Source organism: Sinohyriopsis cumingii, chromosome 1 (genome assembly GCF_028554795.1).
Source record: "Sinohyriopsis cumingii isolate HCF-2022 chromosome 1, ASM2855479v2, whole genome shotgun sequence".
NCBI classification, from domain to species: domain Eukaryota; kingdom Metazoa; phylum Mollusca; class Bivalvia; order Unionida; family Unionidae; genus Sinohyriopsis; species Sinohyriopsis cumingii.
The window spans coordinates 169717042-169732162 of record NC_142961.1 but is presented as its reverse complement, the minus strand read 5'-3'; the positions used below and the strand labels follow the sequence as shown (position 1 = coordinate 169732162).

At 34.6% G+C, this 15121-nt stretch overlaps 2 protein-coding genes across 5 annotated transcripts in view; one reads left to right on the top strand and one right to left on the bottom strand.

The window, feature by feature from the left end:
• The window catches only part of LOC149808364 (pyruvate carboxylase, mitochondrial-like), a 104971-nt gene extending 91518 nt beyond the window's left edge, over nt 1–13453 (bottom strand). For both annotated transcript variants that reach the window (XM_089976150.1, XM_089976159.1), the window contains exon 1: nt 13325–13453. The gene's annotated coding sequence lies outside the window, so the exon portion shown is untranslated. The remainder of the gene's footprint in view (nt 1–13324) is intronic.
• LOC149808363 (uncharacterized) overlaps nt 13448–15121 on the top strand; it is a 37473-nt gene continuing 35799 nt past the window's right edge. For 2 of the 3 annotated variants that reach the window (XM_089976188.1, XM_089976171.1), the window contains exon 1: nt 13505–13631. The gene's annotated coding sequence lies outside the window, so the exon portion shown is untranslated. Of the gene's footprint in view, nt 13632–15121 lie in introns of all 3 variants that reach the window. The other variant, XM_089976180.1, reaches the window with a different exon arrangement.

Below are 15121 nucleotides of genomic sequence, written 5' to 3'. Positions count from 1 at the left end.
GTAGTCCTCAAATGAAGGTGAGTTTCAGAAAACTTCTGATTGCTCTTGTATTCAGGGATAAATTCCTTTGTGCAAAAGCAACTTAACCTTTCAAGAAGCACTGCTGTGCCAACAAGTGATTGTAAAACGATTGCCACAAAGTTCTTAACGGGAATTGAAAAACTGCATGAGTCTATTAACACATTAACCCCTGGAGGTTTTTGTCGTTTTCGTCTGAAATTCAAGTAGGAAACACATTTTGAAAGCTATATCTGAATACATCCAAAACCACCAACTTCCAGGTGATCTTCCAATAACATACTGCCTAGTTGTGTTAGAAAGATCATTTTTCATTGGCTATTTGGCTCACACATGAGCAGAAGGGTAAAAGTTGGAGTTTTTTTTTTATATATTTTTTTGTTTGCTTAACAGACCTATTATTTTCGTATCAAGCCCATTCTTTATTCCAAATGCCTATCTTATCCTACTTTTTGCAAAGGTTCATCTGTCTGTTTGCAGTTCATATAAGTTTGCCTTAGATCTGAGACCAAAAAGTCTAAAATCCATACACAAAATCGGATTCCAACCACGGGCAAATTTTGGGTAGAAAAAAATCGGGTCCGAAAAATGAGGTTTTTCTCTCTGTATTTTGTAGTGCAACTAGAAATTCCAGATTATTTGGTATCATTGTAGAGCTACATCTGTCTGCCTTTCTATAATACCACCCACTTTAGTGTATCGTACATGATCTTGACGCTACAGAGCTCGGCAGTAGGCTACTACCTCCTGCTACTTAAACTCGTCACCAGGGGTTAATGTGTTAAGTGCAGCTGGCCCATCATGCATTTTTCCATTTTGCTGTGAATTAATTATTGCATTCAATTCTGTTGTGATTCCTTCCACAATCATGTGGCCACTGCACCCATGCAGGTACAACCAGAACTTTGTTTTACCAGGGTAAATTCACAAGTGTAGGTTGCATGTGCTGTGTGCAGTTCCTCTGTATGCAGCAGTGATATTGCAGTGATCATACGCATTTTCATCAGTGGAGCTGAGTGCTCCTTCACAGATCCATCACTGAGTCACTGTGGAAAACTCAAGAATGTTATTGTTGGTCATAATCATGTCCATGGGAGAGGAAAGTTTTGTCAGATCTACATCACTGTAACTTTGAGTAATTTACCTCAACTGAGTCACTGCCATAGTACAACACTGGCTGCTCAGTTGCTCCATCACATCAGACAACAGTGTAGCATGAAACTTAATCAGCAGCTTCCATCATTTTTGACACAACCCTGGGTGACAGCAAAGCTTCCTCCAATTCACATGGAATGTTTAAGCAGTCAAAGTCCATGTAAATAACAAATGGAATTTTCATCTTCAGTTGCACTGTGGTATATTTTAAAACATTCTTTCCTGGCTCTGTCCTGATTGTGTAATGTGGATTCTCGCTGAATCAACCACAGTAAAAGTCATGCTTATCAAGCAGCTATTGCTGAATAAATGCAAGCAGCATCAAGATAGATACTTTCTTCCATGATATATAACAACCTTTATGGAAATTGATAAAAAACTGACTAGTTGCAACCACAGGCAAAAGGTGCCATAACTCCAACAAATACAGTATAGTGGGAACAAAGTGATTTGATGATATGCACATCTTCAAATGATTAACATAACATTTAACAACAATGTCAATCCCTCACATATATGGGATTAGCTGCAGTAATGAGATTGTGCTCGATTGACAGACACAAGGATTACAGTATCCCCACCCCTTGCAGATATACAAATACTAAAATGTGAAGCTTTTGATCACAAAACTGATAGTTTTCATTTGAATCCCAAGTACAAGTCAGCCACACAGGAAAAGACAATTGATACACAACTTTATACGTTGTACAATATTGTACTGTAACCTCCCAGTTATTGATACTCAACTTTATACATTGAAAATATTGTATTGTAACCTCTCAGCAATTGATACACAACTTTATACGTTGTACAATATTGTACTGTAACCTCCCAGCAATTGATACACAACTTTATACATTGTACAATATTGTACTGTAACCTCCCAGTAATTGATACACAACTTTATACATTGTACAATATTGTACTGTAACCTCCCAGTGATTGATATTCAACTTTATACATTGTACAATATTGTACTGTAACCTCCCAGTGATTAATACACAACTTTATACATTTTAAAATATTGTACTGTAACCTCCCAGCAATTGATACACAACTTTATACATTGTACAATATTGTACCGTAATCTCCCAGCAATTGATATGTAACTTTATACATTGTACAATATTGTACTGTAACCTCCCAGCTATTGACACACAACTTAATACATTGAAAATATTGTACTGTAACCTCCTCAGGACAATAAACATAAGTTCTAATACTTACCAGTCCCTTTAAAACCAGTAGGAGTGCCACACAGAATTAACTAAAATTGTGAGCTAGATAAGACAAAACTATACATAGATCAAATTTTGTATTCCATCTACTATACAAAGCTCCATCTATATGGTACATCATTCATAGGTCAAACTGGGATTGTTATCACATAAATGGTAAGAGTTGATGGCAAGCACATACACACACAATGTTCAAACTGTGCTTAAAAAAGGTAAATTAGTCAGGTACTGCCAATGTCCTTGTGAACAAAACAATGACAATTTAAGATCCACCAATGTAGTGTTTCAGCACACAGATGCAATGGATACAAGAATCTAAATTATGACCCTGAATAATATTTTTGCAAGGTTGTAATTCCAGGAAAATTTCACATGAAGTTAATTTAAACGTAATTGTAAGATAGGAAAAATGCAAACACATGCCAAGTGTAAAAAAAAAAATCTTCACTCATGGGTCATGGACATTCAGTAAAATTTAGGTTGGGTCCTGACTTCAGAAATCTATACCACTATTTTAATGAATACATATAAAGCATACATTACAATATATATTATTATGTACCACTGTACTGTATACACGTTAGGATGAATTTTCATGCTGGATCTAGTTTCTCTTTTGTTCTCAATTTACACTAGTATTTACATGGTTAAATATTGCTTCTTATCCTATTACTCTTAATGAGCATGACAGACTTTTTCTGTTGAAAAAAAACAAAATAGTATGGTTCAAAATTTACTTCTGGTCAATGATCTTAGGCTTGAACAATTTTCAGCACCTGGGGCCTTATTTTATATGTTTAAAAAAAAAAGAGCAAATAAATAAATATAAAAGAAAACCATTAATGTGATATATAATTCACTACCCTGATGGTTAGACTGTTTAGTTTCCTATTACAGTATATCCCACTAATAAAACTTGGGGGGGGGGGGGGCTGCCCAAAGTATTTGTCAAGAAATAGGGGTTCAGGTTATCATCCAATATATTCTTTATTAACATTTGCCCATTTTTCATAAAAATTGTGTGTGCTTATGGTCAAGCATGGACTCATCAGTTGATACATACTGTAAACATATCTACATGCCATTCCTTGTTGCTAAATGTGCCTCTTCTTTCTTCAATTAAAGATCTAGATTTGATATGACAAGTCTTGTACATAAATCTACTAAACAAAACATTATAAATCTGTGATATGATGGAATTCACTGTTGATAAGCACCCAGTACAAAAAATGGTATATGACCTACATTATTGTGAGAAATAACCATATCACTATAATCCAAATTTTAAAAGTACATAATACTCCTCTCTGATTTTATGTTCTTATTTACCCACCATCTCCTAAAGCTTAATTGTTTTACCTCATACAAATTCAAGTACAGTAATCTACTGACATACGATGGAATCAACCAATGATGGCAGTTATTATACACCAGTCCTTTTTTAAAATTATTCTCTCTTGCTCAACTCCAGATTGACAGGCAATAAAAAGTCTTCTTTTTGCATTCTTTTTCAGCATTTCTGCTGGACTTAACAAATAATATTTTTATACATCATCTTGATTAAATTGGGGGAAGGGGGATTTTTGCTTCACATGAGTGAGATGACCTCAATGCTTGCCACTTGGTTATAAACAAAGCTTAAACAGCCATAGTTAGCTTTTTAAACTGCAAACAAATTTCAAAAGGTGTCATAGTGGAAGTCAAATGACCAATTGGCAGACCAAAGGACAACTGTCAAAATTCACTGAAAACATCCTAGAGAGTTTGTTTTTAATTTGTCCTTCAAGACAGCAAGGATTAATAGAAATGCCTTTTCATAATAAAATACATGGATAGTAATAATAATAATAATAATAATAATAATAATAATAATAATATTAATGCTTTATTTATAGAGGGTGACTCATAGACAAGGATGATTCTCCCCTGAAGCCCTCATAAGGAGAGTATAACAATGCACATTATATGAAGATAGCAATAATTACTGTTTATTTTAACATGTTTAGTATTAAAATACTAAATTCCATTATCTATTAGAAATACATACATGCTCATGGATGAAAGAGTCAGAAAAATATTCACATTTAACAGTTTCATTCAGGCATTCATTTAACTAAAAAAGAACTACACACAGAAGAAATAACAAATATATGCATTTTTAAAATCCCCCCTGCCCTGGCATTCAGGAATCAAAACATTTCTTGTAACCTACTCAGCCTCCTAAACCATCACCTCAAATATAGTCATTCTACCTCAATCAGTGTAGGATGAGTTCAGTTTACATGGAAATTTCCCTATTGTTACATGTTTAGGCTAGAATAAACAGTAACACAGAAAGAGTGAAATCAACAAGCTTTTTAAAATTTAACAAATAATTTATTTTCCTGAAAAAATTCTGTAAAAATGAAAAAAAGAGTTAAACTTAGTTTCAAGAATCAAATTCAAAACTAATCTAAGAATAGTTACAGTGAAATAGATCTGACAAAACTTTCATCACCCATGGACACGATTTTGACCTACAATAACACTCCTGAGTTTTCCACAGCGACTCATTGATGGATCTGCAAAGGAGCATTCAGCTCCACTGATGAAAATACATATGCTCACTACTATATCACTGCTGTGTACAGAGGAAATGCACACAGCACATGCAACTGTTGTGTGTTTGGGCCCGAATAAACAGTAACACAGAAAGAGTGAAAACAACAAGCTTTTTAAAATTTAACAAATAATTTATTTCCCTGGAACAATTCTGTAAAAATAAAAAAGAGAACTTACGGTTTCAAGAATCAAATCCAAAATTAATCCAAGAATTAAATTGCAAAAGTCCTAGTAATAAATATTCTAATAATTTCAAGTTCGAATCCTGCTGAAAAATCCAAGATGGAAGACGATGACGTATGCTGTAGTCAGTACTGTGCTTATCTACAGTTCCTTGTAGAAATACAAATAATGGCACTCTGGTGTTGGAAATTCAAATTAAATCTGTAAGCAATGTCTTTCCAAAATTTCTGTGTGAGCAATCCTCAAAATATTTCCAGAGAAAAAAGAATTAATCCTTTTGAAATCCAACTGACCTGAAGAAAATTATAACTCAAAATCTGGCTACAACAAAATAACTTGACATCAGCCCAAAACTGAGGAATTAACAAATGCGTAGTAATGGAAAAACCGGAATTGCAGAATTGAAAGGGGGGGAGTCGAATGATCATGTTTATGTCACATACACCAAAAATTTACCCTGACAAAAACCAATAATTTTACTCCAAAAAATAAAAAATTAAAAAAATTGTTTACATCTTTAATCTTATAGTCCCATCATGACTTTGGAAACAACCAATCATTTTAAAATAAAACAGAACTTGCCTACGAAGGTTGTTACAATATCTAAAAAAAGGGTCAGGATTTAGATCAACACCTTGGATTTATAAACTAACATTCACAGTCAATCTATTTTCTGAAAAAGTATCATCTCTAGTAAATAAATTTACATTATAATAACATATAATATAAAAAAAGGTCAAAAACTGACAAACAATTAAATTAAAATAAATATGATTTAAATCAGATATATGTAACACCTTTTACTATGAATACTCTTACCCTTATTCTCCCCTTCCCTGGGGTTACAAACTCTGAAACCCTCCTTGTCATCTACTCATCCACCCAAAACATTATACCAAATATGACCAACCACCCTCAAACAGCATTGACTGAGTTCAGGCTACAGGGAAAACAATAATGAATGGATCGATGGATCAATGCAGTGACAGAGATGAAAAATCTCAACATATCTACAAAAAAGTGGACATCACATTTTTTATTTTCTTAATGTTTTATTTATCTTACATACTCATCTATTAGAAGGATCCAACTGCAAACTACACAGAACTAGATTTACCAGCAAATAATGTGCTGGCAGATCTGGTTCTATGCAGTGAGTGTGTGTTTGGGGTGGGTGGGGGGGTGCATGGGTGGGTGCAGTTTAACCTAGCTTTAACAATTTTCCAGTCATATTGCTACAATGTCTGCAGTGTGGCAGTTTATAGTGTTGTCTTGCACTAGGGCCTCATGCACCAATCAAGGCAGCTGCTAGTACCATTTTTGTCAATTCTTTGGTATGACTCGGCTGAGGTTTGAACCCAAGACCTCCCACATCCCAGGCAGATGCTCTAACCACTAAGGCCACCGGAGTGGTCCGCAGCTAGGTCTCAAAAATGCAGCCCACCAAGCCATATCCTGTGCCCTGCAAAATGATTGGCATCACAATGTGTCATGAGAGATAACAAAGGTGTGCTGTCCTAAGGCCATTGAAAATGCCCTCATGCGGCCCTCAGGGTGGTTTGAGTTTGAGACCCTTGGTTTATGGTCACAACTCTCTCTCTCAAACTCATATTTGATGAAATATGACTTCGGGTGTGTGAGTGAGGCTCTCAGCAAGACTATTTACTGCTCATGGAGACAAGACTCTCTCTCCCTCTCTCTATTTTTTATATTATTCTAAGATTACTGAAAATCACATTTTATGAAATACAGCACTGTTGGGTGGGTAATTGTGAGTAACAAATAATGTTTTTCACTTGGCATTTAGTGTAATGGCCAGCATACTTTTTTTCATGAGTTTTAACAGCACATTCATGGATATATCATACTGAGGTAATGGAAGCTAAGTACCTTTCCCAGGGTTATACCAAGGCAGCCAAACCTGGCTGGCATGGGCTGGGGTTTTGAACCTGTGACCACTGGATTACGAGTCAAATTCGCTATGAACTGGGCTACTGTAGCTCAAAATTTCCACTGAAAGGAGCATTACTATACATGACATGTATAGTGATCGCCACCTGCCAAATTTATTCACTAGCAAAAAGAGTCACATAGCTTTACAAATTATTACACCCCTTGCAATTTTAGTAGGGCTCAAAAAAAGCTGGTGAAGTGTAATTTAAAGGAGACCAACATGCAAAACTGAAATTCAAACAAACTTCATATATAATTTACTATATGTATAAGGTTCATTTTCTGAAAATGTTTACCTTTTATTCTTACTCGTTACGAAGAAATTTAAGAAAAACCGATCATCTCTCCCGATCCGTCTTGAATAGAACAACGCGCTTCCCTCCCCCTGTAAAAATAGCGGGTGTGACGTCATTTGAGACACTGTACACACTGGCATTGTTGATCATGAATTATGGAGAACTCGCCCTGGTTTTTAAGGCTTTTTTATTGTTGTTTTTCTTCAACTAAATAACTTATTAAATCTATAAAATTTGCAACTTTTCAACTTTTCCATTTTATCAACTCTGCTTCTGTACTTAACAAAAAAGAAGCGGCATCTATCCCTTTTGCTCTGCTATTCAAATCATTATATGCATTTAAATGGAAAAATAGAGCGGATGTAAGCATGATGTGACATCTGCAGTTTTATACATGAAAGGGCTCCAACCTAATAACTAAAGTCATCCTGAGACGACTTTATGGCACGGATCTCTATAACCCAAAATCGACTGAATTCTTACCATCATTAATCCAAAGGGTCATAGTATCATCTCCCTAACTGAACAATTTTCTTCTTTTTTGTCAGTGTTCGTAATTTTATTATTTCTCAATGAAACTAACTATTTAAAGTTGAACGAGAAGTTTAAAAAATATTTCACTACTAAATTGCCGATGCACAATAATCATGATTATGTTATTTTATTATATATAACAATACCATGATCACGCATACTAACAGGATTTTGTTACTTTAAATGCTTATTTGAACTGCTCAACGTACTTGGGACATAATGAGAAGATCATCTTTAAAAACAAATTTAAATGTCACATTTAATCCGAATCAGCTTCGAAGTTTGGAGAATCAGCCAGATATATGGGCCGAATCAGTCAGAGATTTGTACCTAATCAGCCTGGTCCGAGCTTGAGAGTAATTACAACATTAATGAATAATGTTACTATAATAGATTTATCAATCAAGAAAGTTAACAATAACATTTGTTTAAAAAATTGTTTAAAATATTGTATCGTGGTGTTCTGGTGTGTGTAGTTATAAGAAATCTAACGAGTTTATATGAACACACAGACTTTCAATTATAAGTGATTTATTTTTCTATTATCGACATTACACAAAAGAAGATGAATGCAGAATGGGAAGGAGGGGTTTATTATATAACGAGTGGAAAACAGTCTTAAACGTAAGTGTGGAAGAAAAAATGCACATTCATCCGATGCAGTTACATACAAAATCAAACGTGCATAATAAATTGATGTTGGAAACATTGAATGAAAAAGCGTAAACATTTCTTTAATGTTATTTCATTTGGTAGATAATTTCTTACTTTTCAAAGATGGAGAAAGAAAAAAAAGAGTAAAATAATTAGGGATTGTTCCAGAACTGATATTATTCGCGCAATTTAGAGCTGCACATTGAACCATCTTGTTTCTATTTAACACTTCGCTGCACAAATTGAATACAACTCTTATACGTTAATCGTCTCAAATGACGTCACATCCTGCTGGTATTGAAGGGAGCTAATAAATTCGCGGCAGGTTCTTTCCATTTGATCTCGGAATACAGGACAATATTGTGTATGAAATGTTTGTGCAAATACAATAGACGCAAAGAAAAAAATAGCCGGGATAGATTATATACACAAACTACTATATATCCTTCTATTTACAATAAAATTGTGCAGGTCCGGGTTTTCGTCCCCTTTAAGTCAGATACTTCTCCATGACAGTCATAACATATCAACATATATGTGGTTTTTTGCAAAGGCAACTAAGAGTAATAGTGTCTGAGAAAATGACTTAAATGCAAACACTAACCTAAAGCAAATGACCTCAATGCAAAGGTATGAATAAATCCCTGAAATCTAAAATATATGTTGCTGGGATCTAGATTTTGCTCATGGCTTAACTACCACCTTATGAGGTTCTTTCCGGGGTTTTCCCTGGTTCTTCCTCCACCATTAATACTGGCCACCATATATAGCCTATTGTGTGCTGAAAAATGGCGTTAAACCCCACAACAACAACCACCAACTTATGACATAATAATTGCAATATCTGCACTAAGCCCCATCCTTCCTCATCTGCAATGAAAAATCTTGACTGTACAAAAATCAAATTTAACACAATTACTGGAATCAATAATAAGGCCATGGCATGTATGTCAAACCCATGACTGAAGCACTGCTGCAAAAAGTTTGACCTTGACCATAGGAGACAAGGATGTTGTAATGAATTTCCATACTAGTAGCTTTAAAATAATTCAGCCTAAGCATGAACAAACATAAACAAATGAATGATCTTTAACCAAACCCTTAAAGCAAATTTTCCATAACTGTGACATTTCTCAGCAGTAAATGGTGCAAGTGAGTGTGTTGTTCCAGAATATTAAAAAGGATTCATCCCAAATATGAACAAAACCCATCATTGGGATTAGAAACTATCAGAAAATGCAATACGAATCTTTCACCAAAACATAATAATTTTCTATGACTGTGACCTTGACACAATTAGGTGAGTAGCTGTTTTGCAAAATGAACTGTTTTAATCTCATGATGATGGTTATATGCATGTAACTTTACCACTACTGTGGATTGTGTATATTAGTGATTTCGAGTTGCTTTTTGCATTAGGGACTGTAAGATAAAAAGGATTTAGATGGGGGTGGAGGTGGATCTGCTACTGACAATCTGAGTGATAAACTTGTTTTAACAAGTGTTTATGACAGCTGATTGGAAGGCATTAATGGTCCATTATTTTGCTTAAATAAGTCGGTAAATTAATTTATTTATAAATTCGATGAGAAATTTTCAAGATGTCTACATTGCTGAGTATGCTAAATGACGAGAAAACACTTGTTGGCTATTGCTTACCCTAAATTGTGCAGCAATTGTTCACAGGATACATTGAAACCAAATATGATGAAGACTTAACAGCTCTGTTGTTGACAGTTTAACCCTGGTAGTGCTGTGTTGTTTTTCAATGACCTTAAAACCAGTGCTGATTTGTTTTTAACTGCCCTGTGGAGCTGTATATTTGAGAGGCCTGAAAGTCGTTATTACCGAAAATTAACCTAAGTATTTCTCCTTGATTATAAATTATAGAGCAAGAGTTGTGATATTTTCAATGATAGTTATAAATTGCAACCTGCCAAAATATTTGAAATAAATTAGATTTCAATCTTAACATATTATAACTACCACGTTGTCAAACATTTGAGAAAAAAAAAGAACAAGCTTTATCTTTTCATTTTCCTATCTCTGAAACTAGCTCTGTAAAAAGAAAACAAAACGAAACTAATGAGAAAAAAAAATTTAAAATTTTTTCCACCAGGTCGAAAGTTCAACTTTAGCTGTCGTAAGAGTTGGTTAATTAAGAAGTGGATCTCGATCTCTCTCGTCCATTTCCTTTTCAACATGATTGTTGAGAGAGTGAGAGAGAGAAAGAGAGCAAAATGAACTTTATAATACAAGAAGAATATCATGTTTTTTTCTTTATTAAAAAAAAATTGGATAGGCAAGGAAAGGAGTACCTCAGAGTCAAAACCTGACACCCCCTAAAAATTATGGTTGGAACCTTTCCAGATTGCACGGTTCTCGCTCTCGATGATACATAGTATCCCCCAATATAAGAAAAGGCTCTGTACATGACAGACTCATTGATAAACTTGGCTACTAGTTTAAGCTGGATTTAGTAGAGTTTAAGTTGTTATTGAAAGGGATGGTATTGTCATAGCACTTGTAATTCAACACGCGAGTGTCAGAGCACTTTCATATCAACATGTGGAATATTAATGCAGAAAATTAATTCTCAAATTTGGAAAACTTCGTATTGCTATTTATACTTCTACACTTCCACACAAAGCCCTAACAAACTTTATTCTATTTCGGACTATCACATAAATATAAGCGGTAATAATCGGCAACTGGCTATGAGACAGCTAACGAGATTGTAACTAATTAACAGCCACCGTATTGTTTACATCAATGTCCACTGCTGACAATAGACCTTACTTTGAAAATAAGTCTGAAATATTTGTTTCACTGATGTTCTGTTACAATGATGCAAAGCTGTGATCTACTGGACTATAACATGTGCTATCTCCAAGCTATTATTACCACACGATTAATGACTGGCCTACATTGGATATCCAGACATCACTGTCATGAGCCATAAAAATATGGTATCTGCACACAGAGCTAGGTAACGTTTGACCATAAATATATTGTTCCCACATACAAAGCCAGGTGACATCATCCATAAACATATGGCTCCTGAACTACCCAGTAAATGGGGCAAGTGAGTGTGTCAGTGAATATTAATAGGGATTCATCACAAATTTAAAAACAAAATCATCTTTAAGAAGCTCAATTCGTTTAAAAAAGAAGCAAGTCTTAGAAGATATTTTTTTCAAGCATAAAACACATCTTACCTAATTCTGACATCAGACTATAGTTAATTCTGGCACTAAAGCATTTCAGTACTTGTATAAAATAGGTTATTACAAAATTTCAGAAGCCACACTATAATCTGACCATACCTCCCCTTTTGTTTGTAACCCCCACCACCGATTTCAATAATGGAAATCCATAATGTGATAAAAAGTTAAAGGACCTTAGTCAATTCATTCATTGATTTATAATTTCTAACCTGACTATGAGTAGAGTGGCCCTCACACCATCGTCTGCATGTTTCATGCTTATTGGAAATTTTCAATATAATAGACGGACATGCTCGAGATCCATTTCTCATTCCTGGACAAGTCCATTTTCAGCAAAGGGGTGTGTGTACAACTACATACTTATATCGTCTGCTTCAGATATTTACAATATTGAATCAAGCAAAGGAAAAGAATGACAACAACAAATTTGCCTTTCACGTGGATTTAACAAAAGTTAAATTTCTATGTTCGTGTGTGCAAAGGGATATAACTCCAAATTCTCAATGTTATGGTAATTTATGGAATTCTCCAGCTGTTACTGAATAGGATGAACTACGTCAATATGTTTCTGAGAGAAATAAACTAGCCCACAGTGTACACAATATGGCGCCATGTTAGTATGGAAAGTACGTTAAACATGAAAAGTGCAATGGATGCCAGTATTAGTGCCACTCTGGTTACAGTCAGGTAAAGTAATTATAAATCAATGATTCAGTTGACTTAGGTCTGTGCACTTTTTATCACATTAAACATTTTCGTTATTGAAATCGGTAGGGGTACAAACAAACAGGGAACTATAGTCAGACTATAGGATTGTGCAATGTTATAATTTGAGCTTTAATAAAGGAAGTTAAGACAGGGTTTCACTAAAAAAAACACTAAAAGCTACTTCCAATTTACATATTCAGCCATATGACTCTACAAGCAAACGAAAAACATCTAAATTTAATTGTCAGGTGCTGATGCCAGGCATATAGAAGGATAGACAGACATCATGAATCCATAAGCCTAAAATGCTTTGCAAACTATGCAAATTATGATTCACAGTTTGCAAGTGGTTTGGCTTGACCCTCTATCATACTAAAGGGGTATGCCTATCATTCATATGTAAATATATCTGGAATTAGTGATGGAATATCAACTGTCTGTGGTTATTCTGCATTGATTGACAAGGGCAAGAAATTTGCCAGCTATTTTTACCTTCATATTATGAAACTACAATGTACTGGTGTCTCTTTAATATTACAACTGCAAATGTTATCAAAGCAATCGTCATGCATTTTGTTGAAATTAATCATATTCTAACACTGTACAGTGTATTTTGACCAATAGGCCTAACCACATTTTGCAGGGGAAGCAACTCACACTTATTGGTCACTAGTGTGCCGTTATGCCAAACTTGTTGTCAAATGTAGTTCTCCCTCGGCAAGCTAATATTGTAGTTAATTAAAATGTAGATACTTACCAAAGTATGCGAAATGGGACTTTTGAATTATTATTTTTTCTAACTCGAAATACACCTTGTTTTCAGCATGATCGGAAGAGTCTGTGTTGGCTAGAGACGGTGCGACGATGCCTTTCGTCTGTCCTTGACTTCAGAGACAGAGAGACGCAAACAAATCATCATTTACAATAAAAAGCGCCTGTAATGCCGGATGAGATAAATATCTCAAGAATCTTCAGTAAGCAATTTTTCGTCCTGATATCTAACCTACCTTACACAAACTATCGTTAAGTGTATGTGTACATTGATCTCACAAGAATCTCTGCTGGTAAGTCTGTTAATTGCTATGGTGAATGTCCGTCACAGCAGTTGATTTTAATTTGTATGGGGAAAACATTTCTTTTGATCAGCGGGTTGGATTATTTTGCATTGCCGCATGCATTTATTATCTTTTAATTATATAATAGACAGTGTTCAGTTTCATGCGGTCGCCGTTTGTTTGAGGTTTTTCATGTTTACGCGTTTATAGCGAATAAACTACTGTGTCCCGTATTCGTCAACTGACGGCTGTTTTATTTGTGCGTGTAACCATTTTTTGCCAGGTTTTTAAATTGTGATTTTTAATAGTGATTACATTTTAAAAAATAGCTTTAAGAGTGTCGTACTTTAATTGAAAAAGTTTGTTATTATTTTTTAAATTGAAGAAGTAATTAAACTGATTTACACGTTATTGGTTACAAATATTTGTGATATGTACCGTGAATTCATCTCTGGTCAAAACCTAGCCCTACAATGTAAGACATAGTACATGTTGGTTTTGTTTTAATGCCATCACCCCCATGATAAAAATATCAGGTGATGTGTCTTACGATGTAGGACTAGTCAAAACCCACCCCATTGCCATTTACATGGATAAAAGGCTAAAACAGCTTCATCATTTTAAGTAATTTCAGCTCTTTGTAGCCATGGAAGAAGAACAGATAGGGACTACCAAGTTTAGCTGTTGGGGGGGGGGGACCCAAATATTCCTTTAAAATTTAGTTGAATTGATGCCCAGGATTACAATGTAGAAATTAATTCATAGACAAGACAGAACTCCTTCATAAACAGATTGGATGGCAGTGAAAAATTAAGAACAAAGTGGAAACTGGAGGAGAAATGAAAAAAATATTTTAAAAAATAACAACCATGTAAACATGTTTGGGAACCCAACTTCAGATTTGAAACCATTCTAGAAATACATCAACAGCCAGGAAAAAAGATTCCCAGGGCATTCCTCCACTTAACAAGAGCCAAATAAATGCTGATAAATCTAAAGACCCAATTCTGCAGTGTTTATAAAAACTCTGGTGACACCATGTACTTTTCCAAATGTACCTAAAATAAACAATATAGTAAAATGTTTAAGGAGCTCAGAATTGCTTTGTATGCCAAACCATTAAGAAGTTGGCTTTCTTACTAGTTGTTGTCACTAGTATCGTTTTTTAAATTAATTCAGACTTAAGCTTTACATAATTGGTTTTTAAGATATAATATGTTCACACACCATGATACATTATAGATAGAACAAAACATGTGAGGATCTATACCAGGGGCAATCATTCAGTTATGGATTTTAAGTCCAGTAGATAAACTGTAATGCCTTTTTTGTTTTATGCTTGTGGCTTTAGAGTGTTTAAACAGGAAAACCTAAAAAGACCAAACAACCTTTGCCAAAGACACCTTTATTAATTGTCAAAGAATCAGTGTGCAAACTAGACCTAGTGCCATTGAATTTTACTTTTTTGGGTGTCTATTTGACAGTTTAATTGATAAACA